The sequence below is a fragment of the Macaca nemestrina genome, chromosome 15 (genome assembly GCF_043159975.1).
Source record: "Macaca nemestrina isolate mMacNem1 chromosome 15, mMacNem.hap1, whole genome shotgun sequence".
Taxonomy (NCBI): domain Eukaryota; kingdom Metazoa; phylum Chordata; class Mammalia; order Primates; family Cercopithecidae; genus Macaca; species Macaca nemestrina.
In genome coordinates this window covers 66,181,576-66,201,402 of record NC_092139.1, presented here as the reverse complement: position 1 = coordinate 66,201,402, position 19,827 = coordinate 66,181,576, and the positions used below count along the sequence as shown (strand labels likewise).

General features: G+C 35.9%; 1 protein-coding gene across 5 annotated transcripts in view; it reads left to right on the top strand.

Moving 5' to 3' along the window:
* Positions 1–19,827, top strand: part of LOC139358594 (BTB/POZ domain-containing protein KCTD5-like) — a 141,733-nt gene that overhangs the window by 66,410 nt on the left and 55,496 nt on the right. For 3 of the 5 annotated variants that reach the window (XM_071079815.1, XM_071079814.1, XM_071079819.1), the window contains exon 2: positions 608–703. The exons of the other annotated variants lie outside the window; for them this stretch is intronic. The gene's annotated coding sequence lies outside the window, so the exon portion shown is untranslated. The remainder of the gene's footprint in view (positions 1–607; positions 704–19,827) is intronic. 5 annotated transcript variants of the gene reach the window in all.

Sequence of the window (19,827 nt, the reverse complement as noted above, 5' to 3'; positions counted from 1 at the left end):
ATTGCCAATACTATGGAACTAATTGAGAAAGATATTAGTGAAAAATTAACCTTAGAATAAATAATACATATGAAATTTTTAAAATACAGCATATAAGTAGAATAAGGGAGCCACACTGTGCTATAATGTTGAAGGTTGAGATAAAAGAGAAAATTGCTAGGAGTATATGCTCACTGATATAGGACCTCAAGATGAGTAGGATTTTGGCAGAAATGAAGTATGCTCGGGAGAGAGATTTCCTAAAGCAGGAAGAACAGCATAGACAGGAATTTTTTCAAGTTATTAAAACTGGCTGTTTTAATAACAAATGATTTGCTTTTGCCTGATCATAGGTTATAGATTAGATGAATATTTTATTACAAATTATTTACTTACCTAGGGCAGTCTCTCATTAATTCACTTAGCAATCTTACATTTTCATCAGGCCTGCCTGGTGTCAATATATTTTCAACTTAATTTTTAATTGAGGTGTAGCTACATACAGTAAAGTGTACAGATCTTAAGTGTTCAATTTGATGAGTTTTGACAAATGTGTAGCCATTATACAAAATAGATACTGGAAGTTTTCATCACCTCAGAAAAATCCCTTTCTCCCCTTTCCAATTAGTCATCCATCATGTTGCCCTGTTGTTCCGCCCAAAGAGCCAACAGTTTCTTCTTGCTGAAGATCCAGTTTGTTAGTTCGTCCGTTGTAGAATATCATGTGAGTAGAATCATGGAGTGTTTATTATTGTGTTTGGCTTCTTTTGCTCAGGATGTCTTGACTTTCATCCACCTTATTGCATGAAGTTGAATTTTTCTGGGATTTTTTACAATTACATTTTAAAACATAGATGAGCTTTTTAATTGGTGACTTTGCATTGTGTTTTTAATAGTAGCTCTAGAATTATACATCCTTATATTTCCACAGTGTACATAGTGTACTTTGTTAACTTTGACTATTTCACATAAAATGTAAGATCACAGCACTTTGGGAGGCCGAAGTCGGTGGATCACGAGGTCAGGAGATCCAGACCATCCCGGCTAACAAGGTGAAACTTCGTCTCTACTAAAAATAATAATAATAATAATAATAATTAGCTGGGCGTGGTGGTGGGTGCCTGTAGTCCCAGCCACTTGGGAGGCGGAGCTTTCAGTGAGCAGAGATCACGCCACTGGACTCCAGCCTGGGCGACAGAGTGAGACACCATCTCAAAAAAAAAGTAAGAATAAGTACATTACCTACCTCCTTCATCCTTTTGCTGTAGAAGCAAATGTATTATATCTGCATATATTATAAACCACACAATACAATGTAATGATTTTTGTTTTAATTAATTATATGCATTCTAAAGAAATTATTAGAAAAATCATAATTTATGTTTATCCACATATGTATCATTTCAAGTGTTTTTTATTCTTTCCTGAAGATCTGTGTTTCCATTCTGAAGAACAACTTCCTTTAGCATTCTTTGTAACACAGATCTGCTGGCAGTGAATTCCCTTAGGTGTTTTTTGTTTTTGTTTTTGTTTGTTTTAATCTAAAAATGCCTTTAGTTTGTCTTCATAATTGAAGGATATATTCACTGAACATAGCATTCTGGATTGACTGGCTTTTATCAAGCACTTTAAAGATGTTATTCCAGTGACTTCTGGCCTTTATAGTTTCTGATGAGAAGTCAGTGATGCTTCAAATCATTCTTCCCTTGCTTGTAACATGCAATTTTTCTCTGGCTGCTTTCCAGAGTTTTTCTTTATATTTGGTTTCTAATAGTTTAACTATGATGTGCCCTAGTACTATTTTCATTTTATTTTTCTCTGCTTGGTATTCACTGAACTTCTAAGATCTGGAAATTTATGTCTTTTACAAAAAATGGAAATGTTTTCAGTCATCATCATATTTTTTATGTCCCATTCTCTCTTTTTAAATATTTTTTTTCAGTAGCTTTTGGTGTACAAGTGGGTTTTGGTTACATGAATGAATTATATAGTGGTGAAGTCTGAGATTTTAGAGCACCTGTCATCAAGTAGTGTAATTTTCACCCAATATATACTTTTTGTCCCTTTCTCTCCCTTCTACCCTTTCCTGTCCGTGTCTCCATAGTCCATTTTGCCTTTGTGTACACTTAGCTCCCATTTATGAATGAGAACATACAGTATTTGATTTTCATTCCTGAGTTATGTTACTTAGAATAATGGCCTCCAGCTCTGTCCAAATTGCTGAAAAAGACATAATTTCATTCTTTTTTTTATGGCTGAGCAGTATTCCATGGTGTATGTATACCACATTTTCTTTATCCATTGGTCATTGGGCACTTAGATTGGTTCCATAGTTTTTGCAATTGTGAATTATGCTGTAATAATCATACACATTCAGGCATCTTTTTGATATAATGACATCTTATTTTCCCTTGGATAGATCCCCAGTAATGGGATTGCTGGATCAAATGGTAGACCAACCTTTAGTTCTTTAAGAAATTTCTATACTTTTTTTCCATACAGGTTGTACTAATTCTCATTCCAACCAACAGTATATAAGCATTTCTTTTTTACCATGTCCATGTTAACATTTACTGTTTTTTGACTTTATAATAATGGCCATTCTTTCAGGATAAGGTAGATTGTGGTTTTAATTTGCAGTTCCTTGATGATTACTGTTAGGCATTTTTCCTATGTTTATTGGTCATTTGTCTATATTCTTTTGGGAAATGTCTATTCGTGTCATTTTTTCACTTTTGATGGGATTTTTTTATTTTTTATTTTTTGTTTCTTGCTGATTTTAGTTCCTGGTAGATTCTCGATATTAGTCCTTTGTCACCTGCAGAGTCGGCAAATATTTTCTCCCATTCTGTGCATTGTCTGCTTACTCTGATGATTACTTCTTTTGCTGTACAGAAGAGCTTCAGTTTAATTAAGTCCCTTTTATTAATTTTTGTTTTTGTTGCATTTGCTTCTTGGGGGTGTAGTCATGAATTATTTGCCTAGACCGATATTCAGAAAAGTTTTTCCTAGGCTATCTTCTAGGGAGTTTATAGTTTCAGATCCTAGATTTAAGATTTTGATGCATCTTGAATTGATTTTTTTATAAGATGAGAGATAGAAATCCAGTTTTATTTTTCTACATGTGGCTAGACAGATTTCTAAGCACAATTTATTAAATAGGGTTTCTTTTCCCCAATTTATGTTTTTATATGATTTTTCAAAGATTAGTTGGTTGTAGGTATTTTGGTTGGTTTATAAGTACATTCTTAAGTGTTTTATTTATTTAATTGCTGCTATTGTAAAAGGAAAAGAGTTTTATTTCTTTTCTCAGCTGGGTTGTTATTAGTGTATAGCAGTGTTACTTATTTGTGTACATTGATTTTGTAACCTGAGGTGTTTTATATATACACGCACACACACGTTACATATATTATATATACATATATACATGTTACATGTATAATATATATACATATATTTTACCTATGTATACATATACATGCATATATAGACTACTATATATATACACTCATATACATACAGTAAAGTGTACAGATCTTAAGTGTTCAGTTTGATGAGTTTTGACAAAGATATAGCCATTATACAAAATAGGTACTGGAAATTTTCATCATCTCTGAAAAAATCCTTTTCCCCTTTCCAATCAGTCATCCATCATATATAAACTCAAACATATCCACAATCTATAAACTCCTATATATATACACACACACACATAAATATGTTTATATATCGTATAATATATAGTATATATAATCTATAAACTCATATATATATAGGAGTTCATTAAGGAGTATTGACTCACACAATCACATCATAAAGTCCCACAGTAGGCTGTTTGCAAGCTGAGGAGCAAGGAAGCTAGTCAGAGTTCCAAAATCTCAAAAGTAGGGTAGCCAACTGTGTGTGTGAGTGTGTGTGTGTGTATATATATATATATAGTTCTGTCCCTCTAGAGAACCCTGGCTAATACAGCAATATTACCAATGAAGAGCAATGGTTTACTTTTATTTTTTCTAATTTTATGCCCTTTATTTCTTTCTCTTGCCTGATTGCTCTGGCTAGGATTTCCAGTACTATGATGAATATAAGTGGTCATCATTTCATTCTTGTCTTATTTCAATTCTCAGAGGGAATGCTTTCAACATTTCTCCATTCAGTATGATGTTGGTTATTGGTTTGTCATACACAGCCTTTATTATTTTGAGGGAAGTCCCTTCTATGCCTAGTTTATTGAATTCTTATGATAAAGGGATGTGCCTTTCTCAAATGCATGCTGTTTCTGTATCTATCAAAATAATCACATGATTATTGTTTTTAATTTTGTTTATGTGATGTATCACATATCTTGACTTGCATATATTAAACCAACCCTGCATTCCTAGGATGAAACCCAATTGATCCTTGTGTATTGTTTTTTGTGGGTTTTTTTGGTTGTTGTTGTTGTTGATGTGCTGTTGGATTTGGTAAGCTAATATTTTGTTGAGAATTTTGCATTAACAGTCATCAGGTATATTGGTTTGTAGTTTTCCTTTATTGTTCTATGTTCTTTCCTGATTTAGGTATCAGGGTGACACTAGTTCATAAAATAACTTGGAGAGAATTCCCTCTCTTTTTAATTTTTGAAAATAGTTTCAATAGGTTCAGCACCAAATCTTCTTTGAATGTCGGGTAGAATTCAGCTGTGAATCCACCTGGCCCTTGCCTTTTTTGTAGTTGTTGTTGTTGGCAATTTTTAAATTACTGATTCAGTCTCACTCCTTGTAATTGGTCAGTTCATGGTTTCTGTTTCTTCCTGATTTAATCAAGGAAGGTTATGTGTTTCCAGGAATTTATTCATTTCCTCTAGATTTTCTACTTTATGTGCATAGAGGTGTTCATAGTAGTTTCAAATGATATTTTATCTTTCTGTGGTGTCAGTTGTGACATCTCCAGTTTCATTTCTAATCGAATTTATTTGAATTGTGTCTCTTCTATTCTTGGCTAATCTAGCTAATGGTCTATCAATTTTGTTTCTTTTCAAAGAAGCCGTTTTTTTTGTTTCATTGTTTGTATTAGTCTGTTCTCACACTGCTATGAAAAAATACTTGAGACTGGGTAATTTATAAAGAAAAGAGGTTTAATTTACTCACAGTTCCACATGACTGGGGAGGCTTCAGGAAACTTACAATCATGACAGAAGGCGTGTCTTCACAGGACAGCAGGAGAGAGAAGTGAGTGCAAGTAGGGAAAATGCTAGATGCTTATAAAATCACCAGAACTTGTGAGACTCACTCATTATCACAAGAACAGCATCAGTGAAACTACCCCCAGGATTCAATTATCTCCACCTCATCCTGCACTTGACACACTGGGGATTATTAAGATTCAAGATGGGATTTCAGTGGGAACACAAAGCTAAACCATATCAATTACTTTTTTGTTTTTGGTGTTTTATTTTTTGATTTGTTTGTTTCAATTTCATTTTGCTGTGCTCTGATTTTTGCTATTTATTTTCTGCTGCTAACTTTGGATTTAGTTTGCTTTTGTTTCTCTGGTTCCTTGAGATGTGACATTCAATTGTCAATTTGTTATTTTCCAGACTTTTTGAGGTTGGCATTTAGTGCTACAAACTTTTCTCTTCACACTGCTTTTGCTGTATCCCAGAGGTTTTCATTACTTTTGTCATTATTATCATTTATTTCAAATACTTTATTAAATGTTCATCTTGATTTCATAGTTAACACAAAAATTATTGAGGAGGATTGTTTACTTTACATTTATTTGTACAGTTTTGAGGGTTCCTTTTGTAGATGATTTCTAGTTTTATTCCACTGTGGTCTGCAAAGATACTTTATGTAATTTTGATACTTTTAATCTTATTGAGACTCTTGTTGTGACTGATCATATGGTCTGTCTTGGAGAAACTTTCATGAGTTGATGAGAAAAGTATATATTCTGGAGTTTTGGGGTAGAATGTTCTGTAAATACATGTTTGGTTCATTTGTTACAGAGTGTAGTTCAAGTCCATTTTTTCTTTGTTGACTTTCTGTCTGGATGATCTGTTTAGTGCTATCAGTAGAGTGGTGAAGTCCACCACTATTATTGTGTTGCTGCCTGTCTCATTTCTTAGGTTTAGTAGTAAGTGTTTCATGAATCTGGGCACTCCTGTGTTAGGTGCACATAAATTTATGTTTCTAACATCTTCTTGTTTGATTGATCCTTTTATCAATCCTTTCATCCAGGCATCTCCATAGATCCTTTGAAATCAGGTGGAGGTTCCCAAACCTCAGCTCTTGCACTCTGTGCACTCATAGGCTCAACATTACATGGAAGCTGCCAAGGCTTAAAGCTTGCACCCTCTGAAGCCATGACCAGAGTTGTACCTTGGCCCCTTTTAGCCAGGACTACAGCTGAAGTGACTGGGATGCAGAGTTCCATGTCCTGAGGGTGTACAGAGCAGGAATGCCCTGGGTCTGGTCCACAAAACCGTTTTACCCTCCTCCCTCCTAAACCTCCAGGCCTATGATGGGAGGGGCTTCTGTGAAGTTCTCTAAAATGCCCTGGAGACATTTTTCTTATTATCTTGGCTATTAACATTTGACTCCTCTTTACTTATGCAAATTTCTGCAACAGGCATAAATTTATTTCCAGAATTTTTTTTTTTGTTCTACCACGTGGCTGGGCTACAAATTTTCAAAACTTTTATTCTATTCTCTGCTCCCCTTTTAAATGTAAGTTCCAATTTCAGAGCATCTCATTGTTCATACATATGACTGAATGCTTTCAGAAAAAGCCACATCAGCTCTTGAACTCTGCTGCTTAGAATATTTTTCTGCCAGATAATCTTTATTTTCTTTCTTATTCAAAGTTCCCCAGATCTCTAGCACGTGGGAAAAATGCCACCAGTCTCTTTGCTAAAGCAGAGGTCACTAACAAGTATGACCTTTACTCCAGGTCCCAATAAGTTCCTCATCTCCATCTGAGACCTCCTCAGCCTGGACATCACTGTCTATATCACTGGCAGCATTTTGGTTATAATCATTTAACAAGTCCTAGAGAGTTCCAAGCTTTCCCTCACTATCTTCTTCTGAACCCTTCCAGCCTCTGCCCACTACCCAGTTCCAAATTCACTTTCATATTTTCAGATATCTTTATAGCAGTGCTGCACTCCCAGAATCAATTTTCTGTTTTAGTCCATTCTCACACTGCTATGAAGAATTATTTGAGGATGGGCAATTTATGAAGAAAAAATCAACTCACAGTTCTGCAGGCTTCACAGGAAACATAACTGGGAGGCCTCGGGAACCTTACAATAATGTCAGAAGGCAAAGGGGGAGCAAGTGTGTCTTACCATGGAGGCAGGAGAGAGTGAGAGCCAGGTGGAAAGTTCTGCACACTTTTAAACCATGAGATCTCATGAGAACTCACTCACTAGAAGAACGTCATGGGGAAAATCTGCCCCCATGATCCAATCACCTCCCACAAGTTCACTCCTCCAACATTAGGAATTACAACTTAACATGAGATTTGGGAGGAGACACACAGCCAAACCATTATCACTACTCCTGCTCAATTTTGGTTTCTATTTCCATGCAATATCTTTTTTCACTCTTTTAACTTGAGTTTATCAAATTCTCATACTTAGGAGCAGAGACATGGTTTGTGATTCTTTACTCATTCTGCCAATATGTATGTTTTAAGTGGGACGTTTAGGCCATTTACTTTCAAATTTAGTATTGAGATATGAGGTTTAGTTACATTAATTGTTACTTAGACACTTTGTTTTCTACATTGTGTTATTGTTTTATGCTTTTAAGACATTCTATTCTGGTGCATATCAACCTTTTGTTTTAAGATTTAAAATTTCTTTTAGCATTTCTTGTTGAGTTGGCCTGGTAGGAACGAATTCCCTCAGCATGTGTTTGTCTGAAAATGACTGTTTCTCCTTCATTTATAAAACTTACTTTTGCTGAATACAAAATTCTTGGTTGGCAGTTATGCTTTTTAAGGAAGCTGAAGACAGGACCCCAATCTTTTATAGTTGACAAGGTTACTAATAAGAAGTCTACTATTAGTCAGATAGGTTTTCCTATAAGATTGATACTTTTATCTCATTGATCTAAGAATTATTTCCTTAATATTCACTTTAGATAGCCTAATGGGTATATGCCTTGGTGGAGACTTTTTTGGTGTGTGTGATGAATTTACCAGGAGTTCTTTGGGTCTCTTGTATTTCAGTATCCAAATCTCTAGCAAGATCAAGGAAATTGTACTCAGTTATTCCCTCAAATAAGTTTTCTTTTTTTTTTTTTTTAACTTTTTTGCTTTCTCTTCTCCCTTGAGAAAACCAAATAGTCTTAGGTTTGGCTAACACGATCTCACATTGCTTAGAATCTTTATTAATTTCTTTTTGTTCTTTTTTCTTTATTTTTGTCTTATTGGGTTAATTTGAAAACTTTGTCTTTGAGCTTTGAAATTTTTTCTTCTACTTTTTCTAGCCTATTTTTGAATAATTCCACTGCATTTTGTAATTTTCTAAATGTGTCTTTTATTTTCAGAACTTCTGATTTTTTTAATCTGTCTTTTTAGAAAACTTATATTCATATCCTGAATTGTTTAATTAATTTATGCTGGTTTTCATCTTTCTCTGGTATCTCCTTGAGTAGCTTAATAACAAATCTTTTGAAATCTTCATGTGGTATTTCAAAGATTTCATTTTGGTTTGGATTTATTGCCGTAGAGCTAATGTGATCTTTTGGGGATGTGATCGAAGCCTATTTTGTTATATAACTAGAATTTTTTTCATCTCATTTGGGCAGGCTATTTCTTTTAATTATTAATAAATTTGGTTTTTGACTATGTTTTTAAAGTTTTTTTTCCTTTTAAGAATGTGACTTTAATGTTTATAGTTTATTGCAGCCTAATTCAGGTCTTGGTACTTTAGCGGTAAAGACTGTGTGAGTTCCTTGGTTATAGAGTTTCATTTTTGCTTTTGTTTTTTATAATGACTTTTCTTAGATAATGATTGTAGCAGCAATGTGTGTTGAGTGTGCCAGCAATTCCACTGTCTCCTATGGGTTGGAATGGCAGAGGTCTCTTGACGCTCACCTCACCCCACCATGGTATGCACTTTTTAATTTATTTTTCCCCAATATTTTATCCACTAGGTTAAATAGTTCAGGCTTCAGGCCAGTAGGGGAGGTGTCCCTGAGTGGAAACTGCTTGTGACTAAAGTAGGTGGGTGAATGCAATATGCAATGTGGGGCTAAAGTCCCAGCCTTGACAGAAGCAGTCAGGGAAGCTCTCAGTGAAATTCACTAAGGCCTTGTCAGAAGGAAGGGTAGGAGCTACCTTAGCTCCCCTGCCAGGCCAGTAGGAAAGCTATCCACTCCCCAGACATACTCTTGACCCATTGTTCTGGCTATTCAGACCAGGCAGACACCTTTTACATCTGCAGGAATGTTGATGCCCAAGTGGAGAGGAATCATGACTCTACCCCTCATGCAAGCCTGTATCTGGAGAGTGTTCCTCCTGTGGGGGTTCAATCATCCTGAAGTGTCTCAGAAACTCTGTCTATATTTGCACCCATGCTAGGCTCCCATGGGAGATGCCCCAGTTGTTTCTGCAGTGATGGACAAAAGGGAAGATAAGTCTTCTTGAAGAACTTTCATGAGCACCAGAGCTGCTTGTCTGTGGGTAGAGCTACACATTTTCTCTGCTAACTCAGCACTGAGGTTGTGCCTTGCTTAAAGAAACTTTCCACCAGAGGAAAAATCTGGGACTCAGGCCTGCAGTCCAGATTCTTTTGTCCCATGAGATGTTTCCGTGATGTGGTTTACTTGCCCTTCCCTTAGGAGTAGGAGTCCCTGTGAACCAAACAACTGCAAATGTTCCTGTTGCTCTGGGTTTAGCTGCCCATTGGGATCCAGTGATGTGATCTGTCCTCAAGCGTCCCAGTAGCAGGTACCAGCACATGCTCTGATAAATGTGGCAAGGGAGTGAAATAGGCTTTGTGAGATTTCTTGGTTTTAAATAGCCTTAGTGTGTTGGCTTTCTCAAATACCAGTTGTAGTAGTAGCGGACTGGTCATTTGCGCAGACGCAGAACCTCCTGGTTAGCCAGGGTGTTGCAGACAATGATGATGACTGAGCTCACACACACAAGTTTTCTACTTCATGGATACATTGTTATTCTACCTTGAGATGCTGTAATTGTCTGTCAGGTGACCTCCAGCCAGGAAGTGGCACTTACAAAAGAGCACCAGCTGAGGTAGAAGCAGGTGGATTTGTGCTTGCATTATATTACCCAGGGGAGGTATTCTGGTTTATTAGGTGATGAGCAGAGCCACAGGGTTTCCTACAGTTTCTTTCTTTTGTGTTAAGCTACCAGGACACGTGGAAGGGCAAAATCAGGGGGAGCTAAGTGAGACAGGATTATGTGCTGCCTCTTTATGTGCGGGGAAATCAGAGGGCTCTGGGGGCATTGGGAGGCAGTTCTCTGGCCACTGGGTAATGTTCCAAAAATAATCATAGCTGCCTCCTCTGCAATAGAGTTTTGCAGGGAGTGGTGAATAGAAGGTGAGGTAAGCTTCATCCAGCTCCCACACACTTGGCAAGGCATTTCTCTCACCCACAGTGTTTGCTAGCAGTAGCTAGTTAAATTGCGTGTCTGAGCATAGAAGTCAAAACTGCCCCAGATGTCTCATAAGCCTTCCCTTTGGAGACAAGAAGCACAGCTTTCAGGCCATGTGCCTCCCTGTCCACCCCCAAAGCCAGGGTGCCTGGCTCCTGTGCTCATGGTTGCAGCACACTTCCCACTTGCCTCCCTGTTCTGGCCAAAGGAGTTTGTCATCCCCCGAGGTTATATTGTGAATTTCAGTTGGGAGCATTTTCAACATGCAACTGCTGAGTTAACTGGCAGACTTCAGTGAGCTCCCCTGTGACAAAGAATCAGGAATGGCGTCCTCAGTCTGTGCTGGAGACTGGAAATGCATGCTGGGCTCTTCCCACTGCTGCTACTTTTATATTCCCCATTGTTCCGTCTTTCACTTTCGGTGCTGGGTAGGGTTCATGCCTTCGAAGCCTTGTGAGCTAAATTGCCAAGTTCTCCAGATGGGGTGTATCTTCTGGAGGTAGTCTCTCTCCCTCTGACATTCTGGGGACTTACAGGTTTTCACCAGGCTGTGATTTAGGCTGCTGGTTGCTGCTTCTTTCAAATGGTTTGTGGTTTCTTTCCTTTTTTGTGTTAATTTCCTACGGTGCTTCTTGGAAAAAAGTTTACAGTGTGAATCTCTATTTACTGTTTTGTTTTTCCAAGTGTCAGTGGCATGCTAATACTGCCTCCAATTCACCATCTTATATGACAGTCACTGGTATCAATATTAATGCAAAGGTAGATTGGTGCAGGAGAAAAGCAAATCAGAAACAAAAATCATAGAATTGAGAACTTAGAGGTTATGTTCACGTGTAAGAAAAGGAAAAAATTCTGATTAAGACATCAAAATTTGGCCAGGTGTGGTGGCTCATGACTGTAATCCCAGCACTTTGGGAGGCCAAGGTGAATGGATCACCTGAGATCAGGAGTTCAAGTCCAGCCTGGCCAACATGGTGAAATCCTATCTCTGATAAATGTAGAAAAATTATCTGGGTGTGGTGTTGTGCCCCTATAGTCTCAGCTACTTGGGAGGCTGAGGCAGGAGAATCACTTAAACCTGGGAGGTGGAGGTTGCATTGAGTCAAAAGCACACCACTGCACTCCAGCATGGGTGATAGAATGAGACGCTGTCACAAACACAAAAATAATAAATAAAATAAATCAAAAGTCTGCCTGAGCAATTAAGTCAATGAAGTTTTAGTTTAAACAATTATCTAACACAATGTACCCTGTAATTCTGCAGGATGAATCTAGACCTAGCTGCTTTACAGTAGTTCAGAAAGACTAAGTATGCCAATAAAAGATGCATGTTGACCTAAGACGTGCAATGCTACACAAGGGTCAGGCTCAGGCTAGAATAGAGTCCTGCCATAAAAATAGTAATATAGAGACTTCATAAATTTCTAATATAATACAATTTGTTTGTGTGAGGTTTAAGGAGTGGACTTTTTGATTAAATGTGATTTACTCTAATAAATATAGTGAATGTCTTCTTATGCTAACAGACTGGGAGAAGAATATAGACCATCAGAGGAAAAAAAAAGAGTCCAATGAATATGCAGAGAACTAAGAGTCAAAAACTATATATATAGGAGTTTCTTGTTGGTTCCAAGTATACAGTAATGCCATTAATCTAGATAAAGATCTTGGAATAAAGGTAATGGTAATGCACGGTGAGGAAAATAGGGGACAATAAGTAATCGTACACATATAGAATTTACCATATGTAGGAGAGTTTCAGTGCAGTGTCTAAGTGACAACTTATGACTCAGAAAAATTATCATATGGTTAACATTGACACTGATGTATCTGGAAGACGTTAATTTTATTTCTGCCTTCTGAGACAAAGGGCAGAAAATGCCCTCAAATTTGCATTTGCCTTTGGCTGAACATTGTATTGCAGTCAACATTTATACAGCTCTGTCCTCATTTCATTCTTATCTCTACTTATATCTAATTTTCACAAAGAAGTTTTCACTTTTAAACCTATCCAAAATAAGCACCAGTCACCATGACTCTTGTCCTGCCCTAGTTTTCTTAGTAATACATTTATCACTTCCTGGAATTATATTATGTATGCTATTTGCCTGAGGCTATTAATCTGAAATAATTTAATAATAATTTTGGAAGTACGGAAGATGGACTCGATAACAAATACAATCTCACTCTAGCCAATGCTACACTTGAAAAACTTAATTGCTCTTAATTTCACACAATAAAATTGTTAAGATCACAATATTTTTGCCTATTTCAATAATCAGAAAGACAGAAACTTCTTAGTTTTATACAAATAATAAAATCATAGTATAAAATTGCACTCCTGTCTTTGTGCTTTCTCTATCTGTGACTTAAATTTATTTTGGTGACTCTCAACACAAAGGTGGAATTTATCTTTCCTTTTACATTTGGATGGCAAACAAGAAGAATTTACAAAATATCTGAAGACTGTAGCTTATGTAGGTGATGAGCAGAGGCACGGATATGTAGACCAAGTGACACACTGTGTGTTTCACTTCAGATTACACCTCTGGTTGGATAAATCCAACTCCTCCATTAACCAAGACTGGAGGAAGGGAGATTACTTTTTAAAATTTGATCTTCTACTCATCAAAAAGAATGTTTCATGCCTGTATTTCCTCCATCATAATTATATTTGTTACATTCAGTACTTAGAGATGCTTATAAGAAAACATATTTTCTTTTTCAGCTTATTATTGCCTAACTCAGAGTTTTCAATGAGGCTTGATATTGGGTTAACAAGCTTTTACAGTAGGAAACATTATAAGAGACATTTACCTAGTTTCTCAGATTTCCAGGGATAACTATACAGCAGCTGAACCATTAAGGTAATTACAGGGAAAGAAAAGTTAACCGAGATAGTTTGTCAGAGGAAGAAATCATAGATGTAATTTTAATTCTCTGCTCTGAATCATAATTACAAAATGCATCAGCTAAGACACAGAGAGGAATTTTAAGCAAAGTCAGGAGCCACTGATGAAATGTCATTAAAATAGAAGTAGAATAATTTAAAAGTGTTGTATTTACCATATTTGATAACATATATGAATGAGTTTTAAAATATCTTTATTATACTTGAGATATTTAAATGCAAATAGATTAGGTTTTACTTTATTTTTGCCAATTTTTAAAGCATAATTAGAGCAAATTTATTTTTCCACCAATAAATAAGGTGATGCTCAAGAAATATTTATTTGTTCCAAAGTATGTCAATTTTTCAGGAAAATGAGATGTAGTAATTTAAAGGGAACTTTAATATTTCACATATACTAGAGAGAACAGACAGTTCTCATGCTTATTTTATTTTATATTTAAGATTTATATTATCTAAATAATTGTTTAATACTCCATTTCTTGTACATCAAATGCAATTTAGTATATTATGCTGGCATTCAACATTAAGTATTTTCTAAAATAAAATATATTTTAAGTATATAATGTTTAGACAAATTATTTACAAAAATTGCCTGTCTCAACTTTCAAATGAGCTTGGATTTTTTACCAGATTATGTAGAAACTTTACTATTTAGTCATGTGATTTCTTTAATAAGTAATTTCTCTCTGTCCCTAACAGAGAAGAAAATCAAAGACAATTAAGGTTTTCCAAATATTTGAATCTTTTAGTTTTATGTAATTTTAGTAATTGGGGTAATGTGGAAATATAATTTAGTATTTGTGTAATGTGGGATATACTGTAGGTTATTTCATCTTTACAGACAAGTAATCAAAGAAGGGCAACACGTAAGATTCCTATCATAACATTAATTCATTCCATTCGATGCACATCTAGTATCTTTGACCTCTAAGGCATTGATTGTCACATTTATTGCAGTGTTCAAGAACCTGTCAGCCAAAGTAAGAGAATCTGATGGACTCCTAACTACAGAAAGAAATGATTACTGGAAATGCCATCTCTAATATTTCAAAGTGTATTGATTTGAATTTACTTTCAATAATTATTTTCTTCAAAAACTAAACACATGGATTTATTAACATCCTAAATTTGTACTAGAACTTGAAGGCCTACTAGCAATTATGGGCAGTATGTTCAAGTAGGAGAAATGCCATTCATCCAATTACCACCTGGTAAAATCACCTAAGTCTGTACCTCTCAGAACAGGAAAGCCCCAGAGAATGAATAATGATCACTCAGTATGTAGGAAGAGCATACTTTATATTACTTTGCATGCAATGGATGATTGAAAATAACAAAATTATGTTTATGAAGCCCTTACATAAATAATTTGCTTTTTTCCCTTTACTTCCTCAATTCAGGATTGATTATAAATTCTGTAGGTACAACTGAACATGTACTCATTTTCTACCATATCATTTATAATAAAATTTGTAGGGCCACTATTTACGCACATAAATTGACTGTGTTCTGTTATGCTATAAGTGGATTAGAATTTTAAGGGATTTTGGATGTCACCTTTTTGGGTTTATGCATGTGAAATCACTCTGGATGTATGTAGAGAGGTAAAACAAACAAACAAACAAACAAAAAAATAGAAAAACTTAGGGTTTTATGGCAAGTGAAAGTTCCAGAGATCAGCTAAAACAAGCAAATTTAGGGCCGGGCGCGGTGGCTCAAGCCTGTAATCCCAGCACTTTGGGAGGCCGAGACGGGCGGATCACGAGGTCAGGAGATCGAGACCATCCTGGCTAACACGGTGAAACCCCGTCTCTACTAAAAAATACAAAAAAAAAAAAAAACTAGCCGGGCGAGGTGGCGGGCGCCTGTAGTCCCAGCTACTTGGGAGGCTGAGGCAGGAGAATGGCGTAAACCCGGGAGGCGGAGCTTGCAGTGAGCTGAGATCCGGCCACTGCACTCCAGCCTGGGCGACAGAGCGAGACTCCGTCTCAAAAAAAAAAAAAAAAAAAAAAAAAAACAAGCAAATTTTATCTATTTGTATTGCTAAATAGAAATAAAATGCTATTGAGCTATATAAGCTATATATGGAACTACAAATATAATATGACATCATATTAATTTTTCTAATCCACTTATGGCATAACAGGACACAGTCAATTTTATGTGCTGTGAATAGTGGCCCTACAAATTTTATTATAAAAGGTATGGTAGAAAATGAGTACATTTACCTATGTTGGTTAATTGAAAGGTGCTATTCTTTTATTTTATTCCATTGGAATTGCCAGTAAAGAGTTGCAAGCCTTCTAGATTAAAATGTAAGACTGAGCATACCAGTGAGCCTGCTTTTATTTAAGCAGTGGCAAAGATCTTATTTAAATGACACTAAATACAAGGATTTACATCTATAACATGCTAGAGAGAAATAAAAGAGGATACCAGTATATGACACGTAGAGAAGTTATAAAATAGATGGATAATTTTTTAAATGGAAGTAATGACAACAAGATTGAATGTACAATAAAAGAGCTGTTAAAAAGGTAGGAACTTATATGTCAGCGCAATTATGTATAGACTGCAGACTTGCTTCACCAGGTAACTGGATTAAAACTGGATTAAAACTTGCTACAACAGGTAACTGGATTAAAAATTGGGCAAAAATCCAAGAATTAATTTAAGATCTGTATAGGAAAATGTGTACACATTTACTTCCCTCTCTGTTCTCCAACAAACATAATGAGAAACAGAAAGAGATGTCCTAGGTCAAGAAAAAAATCAGTGGGACCTTTCCTTTATTATTTAAATGATTGTCTTGGAAGCAATACAGTATGTAATGTGGGCTTGAGTTACTCATGTATAATGACTAGTAATATGAGCTCTGCAAACATTGGTCCACACAGGATTCATAGAGCACCTAGTCAGCTTTCATATCCTCATCTCTTTAAATCTTGAGAATAAGACCTTTAGGCAAAAAGCCAAAATAAACGAACAAACAATAAAACATGAATGGAAACACATAACGTAAAGAATAGATTGCAAAACTACAGAAATAATCATTCTATTTTTAAACAGAATATAGAATGTCCTGTTTCTCAAATTGAGGACATAATGCTAGGAAACTGACAAATAGTAAATTAAAAGAATGTATTTTTAGTAATAGGGCATTACTTAAAATAGAATGTTTCAAAGATAATGTAATGCAAAACAAGAGAGATCGACAATATGAGAGAAAAGATACATGAGCAAAGATTTAAAAAGTTGCCCCCAACTCAGTTAATACTAGCAGCAAATAAATTAATAGATAATTCAAATATTTAAATTACAATAAAACAATAAGGTAATATAGACATATCTCATTTTATTGCACTTTGTTTTGTACTTTGCAAATGGTGCATTTTTAAAATAAATTGAACCAGGGTTTATGGCAACCCTGTACCAGGCAAGTCTACTGGTACCATTTTTCTATGAGCATATGCTTACATTGTGTCTCTCTGTCACATTTTGGTAATTCTCACAATATTTAAAACTTTTTCATTTTTAATATGTCATCTGTAATCAGTGATCCTTGATGTTGCTATTGAAATTATTTTTTGGCTCCACAACCCAGACCCATAAAGAGTTATGAGCTCAACAGATAGATGTTGTGCGTCGACTTATCCACTCTCTCCCTAGGGCTCCCTGTGACAAAGTTGTATAAGGAATGCTTGAATCTAGCAGAATCTGATTCGTAAAGTTTAAGGAAAGACGCAATCTCCATAACGTGAAAATCCAAGATAAAGCAGCAAGTGCTAATGTAGAAGCTGCAGGAATTTATTCAGAACATCTAGCTGAGATCATCGACAAAGGTGGCTACACCACACCACAGATTTTCAGTGTAGATCGAATAGCCTTCTATGAGAAGAAGATGCCATTTAGAATTTTCATAGCTAAAGAAGAGAAGTCAATGTCTGGCTACAAAGCCTCAAAGGACAGGGTGGCTCTCTTGGTAGAGGCTAATATAGCTGGTGACTTTAAATTGAAGCCAATGCAAATTTATTATGATGAAAAGTTTAGGGCCCTTAAGAGTTACGTTGGCTGGGGGTGGTGGCTGACGTCTGTAATCCCAGCACTTTGGGAGGCCGAGGAGAGCAGATTGCTTGAGCTCAGGAGTTTGAAACCACTGTGGGAAACAGGGTGAAACTCTGTCTCCACTAAAATACAAATATATTAGCCAGGCATGGTGGCGCGCGCCTGTAATCCCACCTACTAGGGATGCTGAGGCGGGAGAATCACTTGAGCCCTGGAGGTGGAGGTTGCAGTGAGCCGGGATCGCACTACTGCACTCCAGCTTGGGCAATAGAGTGAGACTCCATGTTAAAAAAAATAAAAGTTATATTAAATCTACTCCGCCTGTGCTCTAGAAAAGGAACAAAATTTGAGTGACAGCCTACTTGTTTACGGAATGGTTTACTGAACATTTTAAGCCTACTGTTGAAACCCCTGTTCAGAAGAAAAGATTTATTTGAATATATTCCTGCTCATTGACAATACACCTGACACCCCAAAAGATTAATGTTGTTTTCATACTTGCTAACACAACATCCATGCTGCAGCCCATGGATCAATAAATAATTGCATCTTTCAATCTTATTATGTAAGAAATACACTTTTAAGGCTACAATGGCTATAGATTGTGATTCTTTTCATGGATATGGGCAAAGTAAATTGAAAACCTTCTGGAGAAAACCCATCATTCTAAATGGCATTAGGAACATTTGTGATTCGTGGAAGGAGATCAAAATGTCAACATTAATAGCAGCTTCAAAGAAGTTGACTCCAACCCTCATGGATTACTGTGAGGGCCTCAAGACTTCAGTGGAGGAAGTCACTGCAGATGTGGTAGAAATACCAAAAGAAATACAATTAGAAGTAGAACCTAAAGATGTGACTGAATTGCTGCAATTTCATGACAAAACATGAAAGAATGAGGAGTTGCTTCTCGTGGATGAACAAAGAAAGTGGCTGCTCAAAAAGAAGTCTCTTCCTGATGAAGCTGCCGTGAACATTGCTGAAATAACCTCATTTGAGGTCTCTTTATAATAAAACCCTCAACAAACTAGCCAATGAAGGAACATACGTCAAAATAATAAGAGCCATTATGACAGATCCACAGCCAACATTATACTGAATGGACAAAAGCTGGAAGCATTCCACTTGAGAACTAGAACAAGATAAAGATGCCCAATTCCACCACTCCTCCCATTCAACATGGGTACTGGAAGTCCTAGCAAAGAAATCAGGCAAGAGGGGAAAAAAAGAAAAAGCATCTAAACATAAAATAAGTCAAACTATCTTTCTTTACTGATGGTACGTTTTCATACCTAGAAAATCCCAATGATTTTTCCAGAAAGCTCCTGGAACTGTTAAAAGGCCAGTAAAGTTTCAAGTTACAAAAGCAATCTACCAAATTCCGTAGCATTTCTCTATACCAGTCACATTCAAGTTGAGAGCAAAATGAGAAATGCAATTCCATTTACAATAATCACACACACACACATAAAATACCTAGGGATTCATCTAATCATGGAGGTGAAAGACCTCTACAAGGAGAACTACAAAACACTGCTGACAGGAAATTTAATCTGCCCTGTCCATATTGAGAAAGTATAGATAAATATACAATATATGGTATAATTTACATTATATATGTTCTTAAAAACATCAGCTCTGACGGACAATAATCATACTGGTATTTGGCATTAATGAGTAACAGAGGATAATAGAAATCAAGAGAGGGTATAATGTCTTTAAAGTTTTGATTAAAAAGTGATTTCTAACTCGACGAGTCTAGTATTCTATATGCCAAGTATATGAGGACAAAATGTAGTCAGTCATTTTTGTGCATGCATGAACTAATATTTTCCCCATTCAATCTTCCTGAGAAAGTTATTTAAAAATATATTCCAAGAACAAAAGGATAATAACAAAGAAACATTTATACAATTTAAGAAAACGTAAAATATGAAAGGGACATGTATCTTCTTAGAAAACAATATCAGTGGCCTCAATTGAGAATATCTATATAAAATCAGATGTAAACAATAGAAGGATTAATAAGAAGCTGACTGATATCAGTAACAATTTGGAGGACTGATAAGTTTGTTGACCCAAGTAGGAAATAAGAGAAATAGAAATGCTAAGAAACAAATCAAAACTACATTACAAAAATAGCACTTGCCAAACATAAAGCAAACTAAGGGCGGTATAGTTAGAGAAATCACTGTATGTACAAAAGCAGACTCAGTTTTACCTTAATTTAAGGAACATTATTTTATACATTTCAG